Source organism: Ursus maritimus, unplaced genomic scaffold (assembly GCF_017311325.1).
Source record: "Ursus maritimus isolate PB19 unplaced genomic scaffold, ASM1731132v1 scaffold_9, whole genome shotgun sequence".
Classification (NCBI taxonomy): Eukaryota; Metazoa; Chordata; class Mammalia; order Carnivora; family Ursidae; genus Ursus; species Ursus maritimus.
In genome coordinates this window covers 65,670,484-65,690,212 of record NW_024427107.1, presented here as the reverse complement: position 1 = coordinate 65,690,212, position 19,729 = coordinate 65,670,484, and the positions used below count along the sequence as shown (strand labels likewise).

General features: G+C 51.2%; 1 long non-coding RNA gene across 1 annotated transcript; it reads right to left on the bottom strand.

The window, feature by feature from the left end:
* Positions 1-9,610: 9,610 nt before the first annotated feature.
* Positions 9,611-16,370, bottom strand: LOC121101635. Its single transcript, XR_005833607.1, has 2 exons — positions 16,024-16,370; positions 9,611-9,792 (listed from the first exon to the last, which is right to left on the bottom strand). It is a non-coding gene; the product is annotated as an uncharacterized LOC121101635 (long non-coding RNA).
* Positions 16,371-19,729: the final 3,359 nt, after the last annotated feature.

The following is a 19,729-nucleotide window of genomic DNA, read 5'->3' as shown; positions in this document are numbered from 1 at the left end:
AAACGCACTCGGGGCAGAGGGTCACGCACAGGGAGGTTGCGGAGGGAGAACAGGCATTTGGGCAGAGATGGGGGCTGAGGAGTAGGGCCCAGATTTCAGAGTTGAATGTCCAGCTCCGGAAAGCAACAGGATGTGGTTGGGGAAAGAAAAAAGGGCTTAAGTTTTTGGGGCCTCCAAACCCGGATGTCTGGGAGGATGGACAGGTACCCTTGGCAGGGCTGAGATCAGGTCAGCCAAGGGGACAAGTGAGCTAAAATTGTCTTGATTTCATTGCTGGGGCTTTCTCTGCTGGCAAAGCCTGAACAGACCTTTTTCAGATACTGATTTGAGGAAGCTCATTCTGGGACCTCAGTTATCTCACCTTTGAAATGGCATAGTAAAGGCCAGCTTTTGCTCTTCAATGAGGTTCTTATGGAAACAAATAGGGACCAAGATTTGAAAAGTACTTTTGAGGTATCTACCCATCCACGAACGTGATTATCAGGTATGGGTATTCCTTGACTAAACTATGTTCCTTTAGTCAACAGATGTTCATTAAAGGTTTGCCAGATGCCGGAACTGAAAAAGGGCCTCTACTATGAGAATCCAAATTGACAAATACAAATATTTGTAGATAAGTAAACAAGATGTTCCTTAGGAAGCAATTCTTCCCATGTTATAGGAGGGTCTACCACGTGATGCCATTAGCAAACTCCTTTGCTGTACTTTTTATGTGGCTTGGTAACAATGTAGGCACCTAGAAGCAAGAATCACGGCTGTGCGTGAGTACACGTGTGTGCCCACCCCTTGCCTCAGCACAGCGCCAAGCGGATACCAGATGCTCGGTACATGGTGAACTGGGGAAAAACTGATTTGCCTCCAACTTTTCAGGAACTCACATATTACGTAATATGGGGAAAGCTGCATTGATTTCTCTGGACAGGGTTGGACTCATGCGCTCAGGCTCGATTCGTTTTCATTCATGCCCAGGTAAGTGCCCGGCAGTACTATGAGGAAGGTGCTAAGCAGTCTGCTTATTCAAAAATGCCGGGAGATCCCTGGAGCTGAGACCCCCTGCTTCACGGCATACAAGGCTTCGCGGCCACGCACAGGATGCATGATGCTCCCTGACCCAACAAATGAACAGCAACAAAAAATCAGGACACATCGAAGGAAGACAATATAGTGCTTAAGACAAGGTCCTGGGGCGCCTGGGTGGCTAAGTAGGTTAAGCCTCTGACTCGTGATCTCAGCTCAGATCTTGATCTCAGGGTCATGAGTTCAAGCCCCACAGGGGACTCCATACTGGGCGTGGAGCCTACTAAAAAAAAAAAAAAAAAAAAAAGGCAAGGTCCCAAAAGCCAGGCAAAAAAACCATTTACTAAGTTCCTTCCATATGCTAAACCTTGGCCTAGTCTCTTGTTTGACATTCAAAATAATTTCTGCCATTAACTCCCAGTCTGAATTTGGGCAGGTCATTTCCCCTCTTTGGAATCACTCTTCTCCTTTTTTGCATGAAGATGTAAACTGGTGGTTTTCAAGCTGGGTTCCTGGGAACCCCAGGGCTTCAGGTTGGCACCTTAGGAAGAGCACAGGGCGCAATGTGGGATTCCAGGCTACCCATTCCAGGTTTTATCAGATGTTCTACATTATGCTTCTTCTGTAAGATCTTGTTTGAGAAAAGTTTTCCACTGCTTTAGAGAAAACAAGTTTGAAAATCACTGGTCTGATGATCTCTGAGGCCTCACCCATCTCTAACACTGATTCTTTTATTCACTGTTAGGAGTCAGGAGCTCACAGGGCAGATCCAATCTGCAGCCATGTTTCGTGAGAGGCCCCTGCAGTGATGATGCCTCCTTGGGGAGTGAGGCATGCCCTGTCTAGTTCATCACAGTCCCCACTGCTCCTTTTTGCAGAACACCTGCCACCTCACATTTACATTAGCAGCCTGGCCCCGGAGGTGTTTGAGTTTGCTTCTTCAGAAATGCTCCCCTGAGATCCTCTCTTCCCATGAGACCCGCCACTGATGGCAGAAAAGAGAGGGCTTCAGAGCCTGGAAGCAGATGTCCCCAGTCTAGAGGGAGCAGGGTGGTCTAGCTCTTTCTTCCTATCCGCCCAGCCCAGAAGACCACTGTGGCAGTTTGAAAAATATCACTGCAACTTCTCTGCCTCTTTGCCCTTTGAGAGGCAGCGTGTCTCAAATCTGGGCAGGCTGATGACCGCTTTGACCAATCAGGTACGGTGAAGATGCCTCTCTGAGACTTCTAATAAAAGGCCACGTGGCACCTGCGTTGTTCACTGGGACACTGGCCATCGGAGCCCTGTGTGGCCAGGTAAGAATTCTGTCTCCCCTGAGAACACTGTGCTGGAGAGGCCACAAGTAGGCCTTCCAGATGATGGACCCAGCCAAGCCTGTCCTGCAGCAGTCCCAGCCCAGCTGCCAGACAGGTGAGTGAGGAAGCCAGCTTGAGAATGGTCCTCCAGCCTCAGTCGTCTGTGCCTTCCCAGCTGACGCCCCCAGAACAAGCAAGAGCCATCCCCACCATGCCCTTTCTGAATTCTTGACCTCAGTATTAGGGTGGTTCGTTACACAGCAATAGACGATGGGAACAACATTCTGGAAGCATTCTGGATAAATCAGGAGGTCTATGAGACAGGGCCCCACCAGCCCACAGGACACCTTTAGATGCTATCTAGAAAAGGATGCCCTGTCCTCTGGTTGGGTACCACCCCCACACTGGGGCAGAGGGCTCGGCCAGCAGAGTGCAGGCTGGATGTCACAACCATGTGACCAGAGACGCCTTCTGTTCTGCCAGGATCAGTGTAAGCTATGCTGATGGGAATGGAGGCATTTTCTAAACACTCATATAATAGCCCTATAGTCCCTTGAACATCTCCCAGGATTTGGGGGGGCCCCTGTGCTCAGACCTTACTACTTCTGCCTCACCAGTGATCATCTTACCACATGAAGCAATCATTTAAAAAATATACGGGGCTCCCGGGTGGCTCAGTCAGTTGAGCATCTGCCTTCAGCTCAGGTCATGATCCTGGAGTCCTGGGATCGAGCCCTACGTTGGGCTCCATGCTCAGCGGGGATTCTGCTTCTCCTTCTTCCTCTGCCCCTTCCCCGGCTCCTTCTCTCTCTCTCTCTAAAATAAATAAATAAAATCTACAAAAAAATTTAAAATATATATTAAAATATATACAAATATGTATATTAAAACATATATACAAAGATACATTTATACATGCACACGCACGCCCACACAGATCCTACAGCCTTTTTCTCTTTTCTCATTAAAAAAAGTTCTTACCCTACCGTGATCTAATCTGAGGTCTGCAGGCTGTTTTGAGGTCATTCATCTTGCCTCTTCGAACATACCATTTTCCCTCTCTCGGCGTGAGCTAGCCCCTGGCAGCCAGCCAAGCCCATCTCCCTTCATTCTCAAAGGAAGCTGGCCCTGTGCACAGGGCCGTTTGGATTCTGGGCTTTCCATTGAAAAAACAAAAACAAAACAGCCCTGTAGATCTGTGGCTCCTCTTCCACGTTCCTGAGGATGTTGCAGACCGTGAACTGAAGGGTGAAGAGGTCTGGGGGTGCATCACATCGGATCGCCAATGCCAGCGGCCCATCTCCATGGGCCAGTTCAGGGGAACTGCAGAGAAGGTGGGAAGGCCAACATCAGCAGGGAGGCAGGGAGGCCACCTCCTTCCTCGGGAGAATGTCTGGTCAGAGAGGATTTGCTTCGTTGGGGAAGGTACTGTGCTGATGGTACCCACTCTGTGTCCCTCACCGTGCTCTGCAAGCATTATCTCACCGATCCTCACACCAGCCCCACAAATCCATATTATCACCTCCCTTTGCCAGCTGAGGGAAGAGAGGATCAGAGAAGCTAAGTAACTTACCCAAGATCACACAGCTAGAAAGATGGGAGCCAGGATTCAAACCCCAGGGTGGCCCATGTCAGGGCACTTATGCTCCTCTTCCTTCTCTCCACCTCCTTCCTCAGGCTTTTTTGTGCTCACTCGCTCTCTCTCTCCATTCCTTCTCTTTAAGAAACTGCAGAATCAGTGCCTCTGCTTAAACTGTGGGGTGAGATTACCTGGGGCCTCCCCTGTAGGTTTGAGGGGGCGCCTGACCTAGCTCATGTAAAACACCTTTCAGTTTATCAAAACTTGTTTTAAGACCTTTGAAAAACACTCCTGTTTTGTACATTGGGACGAACCTGGACTGGGGCCCTCGAAGGGGTCTTTATCCTTGGCCAGGGTTGTTCATCAGTGGGCCTACATTCCCCGAGCTCCTGCTATGGGCCCAGTGTCAGCTTAGACACCAGAAGTAGGGAGCAGCCCTAGCCCCAGCGAACCCCCAGCAGAATGGGGAGGAAGGCCATGGTACAGAGCACTGAACACGAGCAGAATGAAGTCAGTACTAGAAGAGGGACATGCAGGAGGGTGAGAGGTCAGTTCTGCAGAAAGTCCTGCATGGACCCGACTCTGGAACCCGAACTTGTCCTTGGAGAGGGTAGGTACACAGCAGAGGCGATCTCACTCGAGCAGGGTTCCCGGAACTTGATATATGTGAGAATGACGTTGATAAAGGCAGGCATCCAGAGACCAGGATGTATGCATCAGCAGATCAGTGAAAACCTTCGCTTTCCTAGATGAGCCGCCCACAGGAAGCCACCTTATCGGAAAGCCGTGTGCACTAGCAGAAGCCACGAAGAGGACTTGGCAGATATCAAGAAGTCTATTTCGGGCCGTAGCTTGAAGCCATCTCTGACCCGACAGGGAGAGTCTTCTTCAGGAAACATTGGTCATCAAGTTTGCTCTGGCAAAACTCCTTCCAGCCTCCAGAGCGAGGCTGCTAGTTAGGGCAATGCTCTGCAGCTATGACAAAGACAGCCCGAAGTGGTTTAAAGAGCCCAGAGTCTGTTTCTCTGCCCTGTACCTTCCTGAGGTGAGTATTCCCGACTGACAGAGTTTAGGGACACTGGCTCTCTCCATGTTGGGGTTCAGACACCTCGTCCACATGAGGTTCCTGGTCTCCGCCATATCAGGTTCCAGCTGGTTGGAAGAAGACAAGAGCGTCAAGAAGACACACCTACCTCAGCCTGGAAATGGCGCGTGTGCCCTCCACTCATATTCACATGCCACTGGTGAGCATTTGGTCACATGGCCACACCCAACATCCGGGGAACCTGGGAAATGTGTCCAGCCAGGCACACGGGTCGTTGAGAAGAGGAGGTATAGGTGGACCCCTGCCCATCTCTGCTTCAAATGGCAATCAGGAAGTTGGCAGGTGTAACCAAAACCTCCACTTACATCATCTTAAACCCAACAGACAACTTTGGGCAGATTGCAGGGTTGGCTGATTCGCCAACTCAACCATGGAGAGCTCCATGTCTCCACCCCCCGTGTTGGCTGAACCCTCAGGCTGGCTTTAGCATGGCTGCGGCAGCAAGCCCAGATACCACATCCCAGTATGACAATTGTCAAAGGAAGAAGAAAGCATCTCTCCCTGGGCTATCCTTTAGGGGAAAAGAGAGTTTCCTCAGGGGCCCCTTCTCCACCTCCAGCGGACATCCTCTCTTACCATTGGCCAGACACAGGTCACATGGCCACGTCTTAACCAGTGACTGATGTTATGGGCTGAACTGTGTTACCTCCAAATTCCTATGTTGAAATCATAACTTCCAGTACCTAGAACTGTGACTGTATCTGGAGATAGGGCCTTTAAAGAAGTATTTAAATTAAAAGGAAGTCACATGGGTGGGTCCTAACCCAATACGGCTGGTGTCCTTTAGGAAGAGGAGAGTAGGACACAGATAACAAACACTCCAAGAGACAACCATGTGGGGACATGGTGGCCATCTGGAGGCCAAAGGGAAGTCTCAAGAGAAGCCAACCCTGCCAGCACTTTGGTCTTGGACTTCTGGGCCGGAACCCTAAGAAAATAAATGTCCATGGTCTGAGGCACCTGGTCTGTGGTATTTTGCTATGGCAGTCCTAGCTAACTGATACGACTGATAATCGGAATGGATCAAACCAGGCCACTCCTGGGGTGCAGTCAGTGCATGGGAGAGGCCAGTCAGGGTTCTGGAGAAGGCAGTCGACAGGATGGATGCCGAACACTCGGGAGGCGATGCCAATGATTGACGGTATGGCTGCCCCTCACCCCATGGATGCTGCTCGACTCTTCTCCTCTGGCCAGCTCCCTTTCTGCTCACACCAGCCCATTCCTATCTTTCTCCAAATAGACATCAGGCCAACCGTCTGACTAGATTCCTGCCCAGCAAAGTAGCCTCACTCTCCAGTCCACTTTGCTAAGAGTTGGGGGGGCTGCACGGTCTGTCCTCCGGTCTCAACCACAGATGACTGGTCCTTCTTTAATTCTGACAACCTCATTTCCAAGTTCTCGGGGGACAGTGGGGTGCTGGTAAACCTTTGACCATCGGTTCTGGGTTGTAATATTTGTGGATCTCCATGATGTAAGGAGGGTTCTCAAGAGCCCACAGGAGGTCACTGAGCGTGGAATGGGGAAGCACACTGCTGCTCAGGGACACCTCCCCCCTTGCCTTCAGGGATGACAATCATCTGAGACTCCACATCCCAAATGATGCTTGTGGGAAAATGATTCATAGGGTAGGAAAGGGTTAAAAATGTTTTGCAACCCCCCCACCCCACACCCCCGCCATAGGAACAAACAGAGGGCATGGGAAAATCTCGAGGGTGCTGCATCCTGGAGGGGTCCCTCTCCTTCGCTGTTCCCAGGCTGTGAGAATAAATACCACCCTAAAGAATAGAGTGCAAGTAGGGCTCAGCCGGCCCAGAGGGCGAGGACGCTCACGGCCCCAGGCCCCCTCCCCCATTCACCTCTGCACAATCCTTCCTCTGTTGCCTGAGCTCCACTTCCCTCAGGGTCCCATCCAAGCCCGAGTCATAATAAAGGCCACCATTGATGGGCACTTCCTCTGCACCAGGCACTGGGCTGGGTCCTGCAGACCCATTTTCTCATTGAATTCACACCACTGCCCCCACAGACTTGATGGGCGTAGTTCCGTCCCAAAAAGGAGGTTCACGGAGGTCAGAGGAACCGTTTCAAGGTCATGGTGGCAGGACCCAAGTGACTGAGCCTGTGGATTTTCCACAGTGCTTCTGGGGTCAAACAGGCCAGACAGAGTCACAGAGTAGTAATAACAACAGCAATGGCTAACCCTTTACCGAGGACTTCATTTAAAGGTGCAGGTCCGTTTGCACATTGACCTCCCTGTGGGATTGGGGCGGAAATACGGCTCCTCTTGGGCTCAGAGAGGGTGTGCGGCTTGCCCTGTGTTACAGCAGATTCGTGGCAGGGCAGGACTGTGAGCTCCTTGGGGTGGGTTGGAGTGGGGTGGGGGGGCTGCTGCCCAATCCATTCCTGCCCCCTCCCCCACTCCCCAGTCTGGCTTTGGCTTTGAGTCTCTTCACATCCCCCAGAGGACTAGCACTTTGCAGGGGGCATTTAGGATAGACCCGAGGTCCCACCGTCCCTGCCACAGGCACTTCTGGGTGGTGGGAAAGGAAATACCTATCCTTCCCCCTGGGTGTCCTACCTCCTGTCGGCCGCCAAGCCAGCACCTGGGCGGGGAAGAGGATAGAATGGGGCTATTCAGACAGTTTTCCTGACGCAATACCATTGCTAAACCCTTGCATCCCTGAGCGTTTTATGGAGGGTGGGGATTTTGAGCGGGAGCAGGAAACCCCAAACTCACTCGGCTACCAGAACAAGGCCCTGGAGGTCAAGTGCTCAGTCCAGAAGAATAGTTACCCCAAGGCTGGGTGGTAGAAGAGCAGCGGGAACGCCACCGACAACCCCACGGTTGATCGAACTCGTCCACACCCCTAACTATATTCAATTGACAAAGTCCTCCCGACCAGGAGGGGCAAAACCAAGTCTCCATTTACAGATGACAAAACTGATTTGCCCAAGGTCACGGAATGAGTAAAGGGCAGAAATGAGGCACAAATCTGACTTTCACACTCGTGGTCTAGTCCTCCCTTCACCACAGCTGGGGGCCTGTGCTGGGGACAATGGGTGATGCTGTCAAGAGGGTTCGGAGGCCAGCAGAGGCATCAGAGGGAGAAGACCAAGGAACCCCTAGCCAGACTGACCCAAGTGCAAACCACGGGGCTGCAGCATGGGGCAAGTCGCTTAACTTCTCCGAGCCTGACTTTCCTCCTCTGCAGGCGAGGGGCTTGTGGTTAAGAGCTTGAGCCCTGGAGTCAGAGCGCCTGATTTTTCGTCCCGGCTGCCCTGCTTACAACCTGTGTGACCTTGGACAAGTCTCTGTGTTCACACCTCTCTGAATGCAGTTTACTTGTCTGTCAAATGAGCATTTAAAAACCCACCTACGGCTTCCTGTCAGAGTTCTCTTTGCTAATAATGCAAGTAAAGCTCTTAGCACAGGCCTGCGTGATGGTAAGCAGTCAGTCGATATTAGCCATTAGTACCACCTGCAGAATGGAGAACAAAAGACCTTTTGGTGATTAAAGGAGAGAGCATGTTCCTGGGGTGTGTATGTCTGTGTGTGTCTCTGTGTGTCTGCGAGTGTGTGTCTGTGTGAGTTTCTGTGTGTGTCTGTGTAAGGAAGCATGGGGGATTTCTCCACAGATTGAATTGGAACCCTCTAGAAAGCAGGAGAAGGGGCCCCAGGCTGGCCCTGTGCCTGCTTTGGGATGTTTCCCTCTGAAACAACCACCTGGCCTTCACCTGTGTGCTCTATCGACTCTTCCCTATGAGTCAAGTGCTATGTCCTTACAGCCACTCCTCATTCCAGCAACGATTCCCTGGGGAGAACTACCTCAAGCTGGAAACCTTCCTGGCCAGAGTAGTGAAAGGGCAAAATGTAAATACACACGGGCCTCAGAGTTTCATAACTGCCGTGAGTCACCCCTCTTCACAGAAGACATGGCAAAGGGACAAGAGCTCCAAGGTCTTATCAGTGAGGCTGGGCCCAAGTGCCTTCCAGGCATTCCTCATCTGGGTCCTTCCCATGCTCTCTCTCAGTGGAAGCATGTCCCCTCGATGTCCCACTGATGCCATGTCAGGCTAGGGAGGGGAAGCAGAACATGACCAGGTCAAATATTGTTTCTGTCTTCTTAATTCTCGGCTGTTCCCGATCCTTTCCTGGTGGCCTCAGAGGCCCGGCAATGTCCTGTGTATTCATTAGAAGTTCTCTTTTTTTTTTTCTTCAGTTTTATTTAAATTCCAGTTAGTTAACATACAGTGTAATATTAGTTTCAGGTGTACAATATAACGATTTAACAGTTTCATATATCACCCTCGTTAGAAAATCTTTAGTTCGAAAAGAACTAGAATTATCGTATTATGATAAATAGGGGTTGATTTTCTCACATAAAAAGAAATTCAAAACGGCCCAAAACTGTTGTGATTTTGGCAGCACAGTGAAGTCAAAGCCAATCATATCATGATTCTGTTTGTTTTCCCTTGAGGTTGCAAAATGGCTGCTACAGCTCCAGATAATCGTATCTATGCTCAAGGCAGAAGAGGAGAGAAGGGCATAAAATAGTGGCATTATTAACATCTATTCCTGTATCAGTCAGTCATAAAATACCACTGCAAAACTTAGTGCCTCAAAAGAACAATTATTTATTAGTTCATGACTCAGGGTTGGAGTTTGGGCTGGGTTCAGGTGGCAGTTCTTCTACTGGTCTTGTGGGCTTCCTCGTGTGACAGCAGTCAGGTGATGGCTCAGGAGGGGCTCTGTTGTCCAAGACAGCCTCGCTCACATGTCTGCTACATGATGCTGGCTACTGGGGATACAATGGCAGACCAGAGGTCAGAGTAATGTCACTGCTGGAAGGGGACCGCTAGCCAAGGAATGTGGGTGGCCTCTACAAGTTGGAATTGTCAAGGAATGGACACTTCCCTAAAACTTCCAGAAAGAAAGAATCCTGGGGACACCTTGATTTTACCTGGGGACACCTTCCTTCCAGGAAGGACCATTTTGGATCTCTGACCTCCAGAACCGTAAGATAGTACATTTGTGTTAAGTCGCTGCCTTTGTGGAATCGAGTTACGGCAGCAAGAGCCAACTATCTCCCTCTGATGCTCTCTCATTCTCGAAGGTCTCACTGCCTGATTTTGTAAAGATATATTGGAACACGGCCACCCATTCCTTTCCGTATGATCTATGTCTGCTTTCGTCCGATGGCAACACTACTAGTAGTTGTGCTGGACGCTGTATGACCCATGAAGCCTGAAATATTTACTCTCTGGCCCTTTACAAAGAACGTTTGCCAGCCCCTGCTTGAGGAAGCTAGCCGGGGCCTCCTTGCATGGTGGGTTCGGGCTAGCAAGAGAACAAGAGTTTGCTTCAAAGTTCTTGCAAGTCCAAAGGCTTGGAAGGCCCACAATGTCACCCCTCTCCATTTTGGTCAAACAAAGCAAGTCCCAAGGCTGGTCACAGAGGTCAGGAATAAATTCCACCTCTTAATGGAGGAGCAGCAGGGTCACATTGCAAAGGAGTGTGTTTCCGGGAGATCTCATGGTGGCTGTCTTTGCGGTCCGTCTCAGAGCCCCTTTTTATCAGGGGATCAAAGCCTCCCCAGAGACTCCTCACCAGACATCCCTTCAATCTCAGCGGCCAGAACGGGGCTGCACGGGGGACTGGGGAAGCAGCGACAGGGCTTTATCATGACTGGTTAGGCCAAGAGCAATCCACCGCTTGGCAGCCATGCTCCATTAGCCAGGAAGGGGAGTAGAGGCTGAGGAGGCTGTTAGCAAAGGTGGTCCTCCCTGGGCTGTCTGGGTGGTCCTGGATGTGCCAAATTCACTCATTCCACAAATACACAGCCAGATATCAAGAACTGCTCTGTGCGCGTTTCTGAACAGGGTTGGTGCACGGGAAGGTGGTGTAATCCCCATCCTCACAGGGGCCACAAGGCCCCGGAGAAACTCTCCTCCATGGCCAAGGAAGGTCTGCACAAGGATTTTCACTGCAACCCTATTTTTAGAAGTGAGTAAGGGGAAGCACACTCCAACAGAAGAGGGTAAAGAAACTCGTTATATGATGGGCACATTTATAGTAATTAAAATACATGAACCAAACCCTCATACATCAATCTGAGTAATTCACGAATGCATCTGAAGTGAGAAAAGCAAGGTGCAAAGTAGCGTGTGCTGCATAATATCATTGATGTGAATTGCGAAACATAAAACAATGGTATAAATTGCTTTTGGGGGCGCCTGGGTGGCACAGTGGTTAAGCGTCTGCCTTCGACTCAGGGCATGATCCCGGTGTTACGGGATCGAGCCCCACATCAGGCTCCTCCGCTATGAGCCTGCTTCTTCCTCTCCCACTCCCCCTGCTTGTGTTCCCTCTCTCGCTGGCTGTCTCTATCTCTGTCAAATAAATAAATAAAATCTTTAAAAAAAATTGCTTTTGAAAAAATAGCAGGTGGTCAAAAGACATAAATATGGGAGGGGAGGAGGAGGAGATGGGAATACAGCTGAAGTGCTAATATTTTACCCTTTAAAAAAACTAGAGAGAGGGCACCTGGGTGGCTCAGTCGGTTGAGCATCTGCCTTCGGCTCGGGTTGTGGTCCTGGGGTCCTGGGATCAAGTCCTGTGTAGTGCTCCCTGCTTGGTGGTGTTTCTCCCTCACCCTCTGCCCCTCCCCCTGGCTCTTTCGCTCTCGCTCTCAAATAGATAGGTAAGATCTTAAAAAGAAAAAAAAAAGAGCGATTAGAAAGATACATTGCAATGGTTGTAAATGGGTTATATTATTCCCTGTGTGTGAATATAAGCATGTGCGTGTGTCTGTGTATGTGTGTGTACATGAAATATTTCATAATATAAAAATTTTTTAAACCTACCAACTAGTTGAGGAGCTGTGACTATCAAACATGAAAGAATTAGGGAACGAGTCAAGGGCTGTCTGTAGGGCAAGCCTGCCCTGTGTCATTCTCAGTGCTCCCCACCCTGGGCCAGAGGCTAGTCATTCAGTGGAAGTCCTTGTGTCAAGTTTTTGGGGAGGCCCTGGCACATGGAAACTTAAGTGAAAGGCGAAAACTCAATTGTCCCAGGAGTGCAGAAAAAGGGGTTCCCTGGGGGCCTAGGCTGGAGAAAGGGCTGTGGCCTGAGGCTGGCAGGACCAGCAGTGTCCCCTCACACAGCTTCTTCTCCTCCCTGAGGAGACTACTTGCTCTGAGTCATGACAGCTGAGGATGCTGGCCAGTACAGAAGCTTGGAATCACCAGGCCTGGGGCGGGGCCCTGAATTCTGCCAGTCCTAAGCGGTGCAACAATACAACTCTTGCGTTACCTCCCTAGAGCCTCAGTTTTCTCATCAGTAAAATGGGTATCAAAACCCTTGGCCTGCCTCCCTCACGGGGTTGCTGAGGGAAGTGGAAAACATCGAGGGTATAGAAGCCCCACAGGCCTGGGAGGAATGTGTGGGCCCCAGTCTGTGTAAACTGAGGGTTTCCACTGATTTGTCTGCAGGGGTTTCTCTCGGCTTCCACGGGGGCCTTTGGTAATCCAGTCTTCACAAGGCAGCATGAGCTTGCTTTATTTACAACATACCAGCACTATCCTCTGCGCTTCGAGAAAAGTCCACGGCGGGGTGGGTACCCAGGAGCGGAGCTGAGGAGATGGTTCTCATCCAGCCCACCCACCCATGGATTCATTCCACAGACATTTCATGCGGGGCACCAGGAGGTAGGCCTGGAGGACAGTGATGCCAACAAAGTCAGCCTGTAAGGAGCACTCAGCGTCGGAGGGTGAGGGGGGCAGCTAGGAGCCCAGGAGTTCTGAGACCATCCGCCACCTTTTCACCTCTATGTTGTGAAAGACAGAGTTTCCAAATTCAGATGATGCAATTTGCCACTTTTTCCAGAGGCTTCTTTGGGGGAGGAAAAGACACCTAACGACAATCTTGGAGGCCAGGTAGGATTTTCCTGCTTTGGGAGGGAATTAGAGGGAGAGGGGACAGCTTGGATAAGGCCCCAGAAGCAGGATAGCTTATAACCTAGCAGTATTTCAAAGGGACGAGGCCACTGAATATGAACTTTTGTGTTTGTCTTTGAGAGCTGAATTTTGCCGTCAGGATTAGAGTGGGGAGGGCCAGAGGTCAGCCCAAGTTCCTCCATGCAAATTCTTCATTCTAAGCCTCAGTTTCCTCATCTATAAAATGGGCTTGTCCCATTTGCAGAGTTGTCCAAGTAAGAAATGGGAAATGGACGTAGGTTTTCAATAAACACTTTTTTCCCCCCAGTAGGCTTCATGCCCATCAGCGAGCCCCATGCGGGGCTTAAACTCACCACGCTGAGATCAAAACCTGAGCTGAGATCAAGAGTCAGATGCTTAACCAACTGAGCCACCCAGGTGTCCCTCAATGAATACTTTTAGTTGAACTGCTCAAAAATGTCTTTTGCCCACCTTCTTGTTGACTTCTCCTTCCTTCTCAGACCCTGAGCCTACTGTAAGGAGCCAACTAAATCTTCCCCCCAAAATGCACCCTCTGAGGTGAGATTTAGCTGTCGTTGCCCCAGGGAGAGTGTCCCCTGAACAACAGGTGACATTGAGGGGCCAGGGTGGGTGGGTGCCTCAGAGGGAACTGGGGGAGATCGTGAACAGCCTGGGGAGATTGGTGGAGGGGTTGCCACCGCACCGTGTCTTTGGGGGCTGGGCAGGAATCTCCCTCCACAAGGCCTCTTTCCCCTTTGCCTCTGACCAGCCCACGGAGTCCATCTGGTGGTTTCACGTGCCCCAGGCAGGCGCCATCCCTGACAAGGGCAGTGCCCTGGAGGCCTGAGTCACCTGCCTCCAAGCAGCCATTGCTACCAATGTGTCCCCTGATTTTGCAGAGGGGACATTGAGAACCTTCCCAGAGTGCCCCGGGACCATCTGAAGACCTCCCACAGCTGCAGAGCAGGGCTCTCCGTGTCCTCCCACTGCCCGTGAGCCCCCGAGATGTGGCCGGCTGCTGGCAGGCACGAGGGCCCCCAGACCTCACAATGCCCTGCAAGGTGGGCTCACTGCTCCCTCCCTCCTGAACCAGCTCAGCGTGACTCAACTAAGTGGCCAAGGTCACACAGCTGCTAAGGGACAGAGTTAGGGCTTGCCCTGTGCTATCAGTACCCATCTGACTACAGAGCCCTTCTGGTCCCCGGGGCCCTATTGCCTCTCTTCCCCTAGACAGGCAGGATGTGGGATCTGAACGCGCTTCCCGGAAGGGGCGGCTGGGAGGCCCAGGGTGACTCAGAGCCGGCCCTTTGCCATGTCCTCTCAGGAAACACTAGGTTGATTGTGGTCCATTGTCGCTCTCCCTGCACATGAGTAAATGTGAGTAGCTGGAGAACAGAAAGGAGGCCGTTCCTGGGTAGGGGGCACCAATGTGGGGGGGGAGCATTCTGGGGAGCATGAGGGGCCCCTTTCCGGAGCCGTGGGGGGGGCTGAGCCCCATCTCCTCTGGGGCAGAAAGGAGGCAGGAGGGGCAGAGCCAGGAGGGCCTCTGCGTACCACTCGGGGGTGCCAAGTATGTACGAGCAGACACGGCGCTGGTGCGGGAGGGGGGCACTGGCGTGGGAGGGGGGCACTGGCGTGAAGATGACGCTGGACCCCGAGGACCCTGGCTTCTGTGGGCAGAGGAGAGGGGACTTGGGAAGCCGAGGAGGCTGCAGGCAGGGTTGTGAAACAGGTGCGTTGGCGACCCTAGGTGCGTGGGACAAACGAGTGCCGGAGGGGATAGACGATGGGGCTGCATTTGGGGCCTGGATTTGCAGCCGCTCTGCCGGACTGCTCCCACAGGCAGGACTCATGTGCATGGTCTCGGGGCTGCAACAAGGGAGCCTGGGCTCCAGCCCAGGTGTTACCACGTGCTGGCGCTGGTGGTGGGAGCCGGGGGACCTTGAGCCAGCCAGTGCACGCTCTGTAGGTGCAGAAAATAGACCTCGAGGGCAGCATGCTTGGCTGGACCTCAATGGCCAATGGCTCAGAGTAAAGCCTGAGGGGAGTAGGAGATGGCTCCATGGGTGGCCAAACGCTACTTCTTAGAATATTTATCAAACATGTAAAATCTTGATCAAGGGTAATAAAATTCAAACCCCTCCAAGGCTGCTTGGCCCTGCCCCTGCCTACTGGAACTTCATCTCCTCATCATGTTCCAGCCACCCCTTTTTCTTTATATAAAAGTGGCAGACGCTTTCTGTCCCAGGGCCTTTGCACATGCTAAATCCTCCTCTAGAAGCCTCTTCCTCGCCACTCATCCCATTTCTTCTCCCCACCAACTCCCACCCATTGTTCAGGTTTTAGCTGAAATACCCCTTCCCCAGAGATACCTTCTCTGAACCCCGAACTAAATTAGCTGGGTCACTCTGTTACTCCTGCTCCCAGCATGCAATGGTGCTTCCTTTATTTCACTGACCATCACAGGGAAATATTTGTGCAATTATTTGTTCAATGCCTGCCCCTACCCCCACCCTACTAGATCTCAGGAGCCAGCAGGCCAGCAACCGTATCTATTTCACAGGGAGGGAGGGAGGGAGGGAGGGAGGGAGGAAGGGTAGCAGGCTAAGTGAAATGGTGGGTAGACAGAAGGAAAGAAAGAAGGAAAAAAGAGGGAGAAAGGGAGGAAGGAAGGAAAGGTGAGAGGAAAGCAGGCAGGCTAAATGGAATGGCGGGTGGTTGAAAAGAAGGAGAGAAGGAGGGAGGGAAGAGGGCGAGCTCCCTGCCCAGCAGCAGCAGAACGGGGTCGCCCTCTGGGGGAATGGCCTAGGCCCCCCACAAAGCCCCTACCCCGTCTGCTGTCCTCCCTCCCCTCAGGGAGCAGGCGTGGCTGGGCGCACCAGGCAGTTCCTCGGGTGGGAAGGACACGTAGAGAAAGGCAGGTCCACCTCCCCCAGAGACCCATGTAGAGCCCCTGGCCTATGTAGCCCCTTCCAGGCAGCTTGAACTCCTCCCTACAGCAGTTCGGGGTGCTGGGCAAGACCCTTCACTTCTCAGAGCCTCCCCTGGCTCTTCTGTAAAGTGAGATTACGCACCAAACTTCCACTGACGCTGGGCGCTAGGAGATGGACTGAGATGGTGGCCCAGAGGCCCTGGCATCTTACTGGGCCCAGCAGAAGTGTTCAGCAACAGCGAGCTTCTCCCAGGTCCTGTGGCTTCACCGTCTTCTGGCTCCTTCTCAGTCTTGCCCGTAGTCACCACCTCCCGCAGACCAGTGTGTGCACTCAGGCAGAGCCAAGAGGGAGACAAGAAGGGAAGGAAAGAACGTGGGTAGGGAGCATCCAAGAGCTCGGAGGTTCGAGTCCTGCCTATGTTGGAATCATGACTCATCCATTCTCTGGCTGTGTGACTGTAGCAAGCGATTTACCCACTCTGTGTCTCAGTTTTCCCATCTATAAAATGAAGATGACAGAAGAGCTCATCTCATGGGCTTGTAATGAGGATTGAATGAGTTGATATTTATAAAGGTCTTAAAACAGTGCTTGGCACATAATGAGCCGTGTTTATAAAATAATTAACATCATAATAGCTATCATTTATTGCCTTCGCCTCCTGCCCGGCTCTGGAGAGCATTTTCCTGCATTATTTCTGTCTCCCAAGAAGTCTCGGACTCCAGGACCCATCACAGAGGTAAAGTGACTTGCTCAAGGTCACTGCTGGCTAGAGCCTGGGTTCCCGATGCAAACAGTCAGTTGAATTCTTTTTTATTTCAAGCTACAGCCAAGGGTATCCTAACACAGCCTTGCTCCATCCCTCCGTCTCAGTCGTCACTGTGCACGAGCCCGAAGAGATACCAGGAACAAAGTCACTTGGGCGATCAAGGTGGAGGTTAGCTGTATGCTCTGTGTCAGGATTTTGTATTTCCGCAGAAGAGCCGATGCTTTGACTCAAGGAGTGCTGCCTTCTTTCCTCTTTGCAGCTGGCTCCCTTAGCGTTAATGCCCTGCGAACCTAGGGAGTCCCTGGCCCCCATTCCTTGTTCCCTTGTTGGGTGGGTAAAGGTTTGGGGAGGGGGGCTTTGGCTGGAGAGCCTGGAAGTCCTGAGCCCCCTCCCTGCGCTGGCCCCAACTCTCTTCCCTTCTTTTAACCTAGCTCCCTCATCTTTGAAAGTAAGGGGTTAAACTGCTAAAGGAGCAGTCTTCCCCCCAAACTACATATTAGGATTACTTGGGGGGAGATTTATTTTTTTAAGATTTTATTTTTAAGCAATCTCTACACCCAATATGGGGCTCTAACAACCCCGAGATCAAGAGCCACACGTTCCCCCAACTGAGCCAGCCAGGCGCCCCCCCAATTCTTTTTTTAAGATTTTATTTTTAAGTAATCTCTACACCCAATGTGGAGCTCGAACCCAGTGTGGGGAGATTGTTTAAATACCTATGTCTGTCTCCATCTCCCCACCCGAGATTCAGACGAAGTGATCTAGAGTGGGCCATCAGTACCATCAGGACTTCGTCCAGGTGATTCTAAGAGCCAATGGACAAGACTTGTGGTTGCAGGAGCAGAGTAAAATGTTCTGTTATCCGTGGCAAAATGAGAAAACGACCAGAGTGCATTTAGTTTTCCTTAGAGAAAAGTGTGTTCAATTTAAAGATATTCTTTATCTGACATTATATCCTTTCTATGCTCTGGACAGTTTACGTCCTTTCTCTTGGGATGATCTGATGACAACAGATGGTCCTAGCTTTTTTTTTTTTTTAAACATCCTTTTTAACCAAATAAAAATTTGGCAATATTGGCTTCCAAAATTATGAGGGAACTATTTCCTGGCTAGAGAAATCCAAACATTCAGAAACTCTCGCCTAGGTCCGTGCTGTCCAATACAGTAGCGACTAGGCGTAAGAGGCCGTGGAACCCGTGAAACGTGGCTGGCCCAGGCTGAGTGGTGCCAGCAGAGTAAGATACACACCACGTGTTGAAGACGTCCTATGAATAAAAGAATGCATGGCAGCTCATTGATAATTTTTACATCAATCAGGGGTTGAAATGTTAATATCTTGGACACATTGGGTTGGATAAAATATATTATTAAAATTGATCTCCCCAGTTTCTTTGCACTTTTTAGAAATATAGGCCCTTGACAATTTAAAGTTATATACAGGGCTCCCGGGTGGCTCAGTGAAGCATCTGCCTTCAGCTCAGGTCATGATCCCGGGGTCCTGGCATCGAGCCCCACATTGGGCTCCTTGCTCAGTGGCAGTCTGCTTCTCCCTCACCCTCTGCCTCTCCCCCTGTTCGTGCTCTCTCTCTCTCTCACAAGCTCTCTCTCTCTCAAATAAATTTTAAAAATCTTTAAAAAATAAAGTAAAATTACACGTACTCACATCTGTGGCTTGCATTACATTTCCACAGGAAAACACTGCCCAAGTGAACTCTTCAGGCCTTGGATACAAAGAGGAGGTGACATCCTGTCCCTCTTCATTCACAAGTCCTTCCTCAGGACAGATAGCAGTGGAGTCAGTCAGGCTTTTGCTGCAAACAGAATCACCCCAAGGGGCGCCTGGGTGGCTCAGTCAGCTCAGGTCATGATCCTGGGGTCCTGGGATCGAGTCCCGCATTGGGTTCCTTGCTCGGCGGGGAGTCTGCTTCTCCCTCTGCCTGCTGCTCCCCCTGCTTGTGCTCGCTCTCTCTCTGTCAAATAAATAAATAAAATCTTTTAAAAAATTAAAAAATTAAAGCAAGAGAGTGGAAGCTGTCAGACTCTGGAGGCCGAGGCTCAGAACTCACCCAGAGTCACCTCTGCCACATGTATTGTCCAAAGCAAGTGAGAGAGCCAGCCTAGAGTCCAGGGCCGGGCAAACGGACTGTGTCTGTAGTAAGAAGGGCTGCCGGGGACTGTGGCCACTGGACAAGCTCCTTTCTCCTGCTCCGTGGCCCCAAACAAGGAACGGACTTGTCTGCTCCCTGCACCCTGGCTTTGTCAGGCCCTCGCTGGGACTTTCCTGGATGCTCAGCACTTTTCCCTTCATGGGCCCCTGCACCCCTAAGATTGACAGACAGACAACAGACAGACAAATAGAGATAATACTTTATGATGAACGTAATCGAGGCTGGATTCGTTGTTACATATTCATTATTATTATGTTCTCTTTTTTTCTGATTTCAAAAAAAATGAAAATTGAGCCCTTTTTGTGGGTCCCCGTAAGCATCCCGGACACAAGGCTCTGTGTCTTATGGGCCACGTGGAGAAGTCGGTCCTGCGTTTTGTGGCTGATTGAGCACAGGACACCCCAGCCCAAGTGGTTCAGAGTCCCAGCCACTGCTCAGCAACCTAAGAACTGTTCAGGGTGACAGAGGGCGGGGCAGGTGTCCTCGGAATGAGTTACATATTTCCCTAATGAACTGTGTTCCAAATCCCCTATAAGGACACGGGTACTTTGCCCTTCCTTAAGTGATGGGCCATGACTCCATTTCTAGGGAAACTCATGGAAGCCAGCTGAGACCAGGAAGGGCATCCAGGGCTCCGATGGTGATAATAACATCAGGGAGCCTTCCCTCTGGTGGATCGCTTTATGGGCGGCCGAGGGCTTTCCTCCATTTCCCTGCCTGTGAGCCTCACAGCCAACTCCGAGGTACGTGCGGCAAGTGGTTCTACCCACCCTTTCACGGAGACAGACCCCGAGGCTCGGCGATGTAGAACGACTTGCCCTTTTAGTGGTGGGCTCTTTGGAAGAGCGTACCGGCTAGCTCGCTGACACCATGTGAGGCCCACATGAGCTGACCCTGGAGGCGATGACTGCGA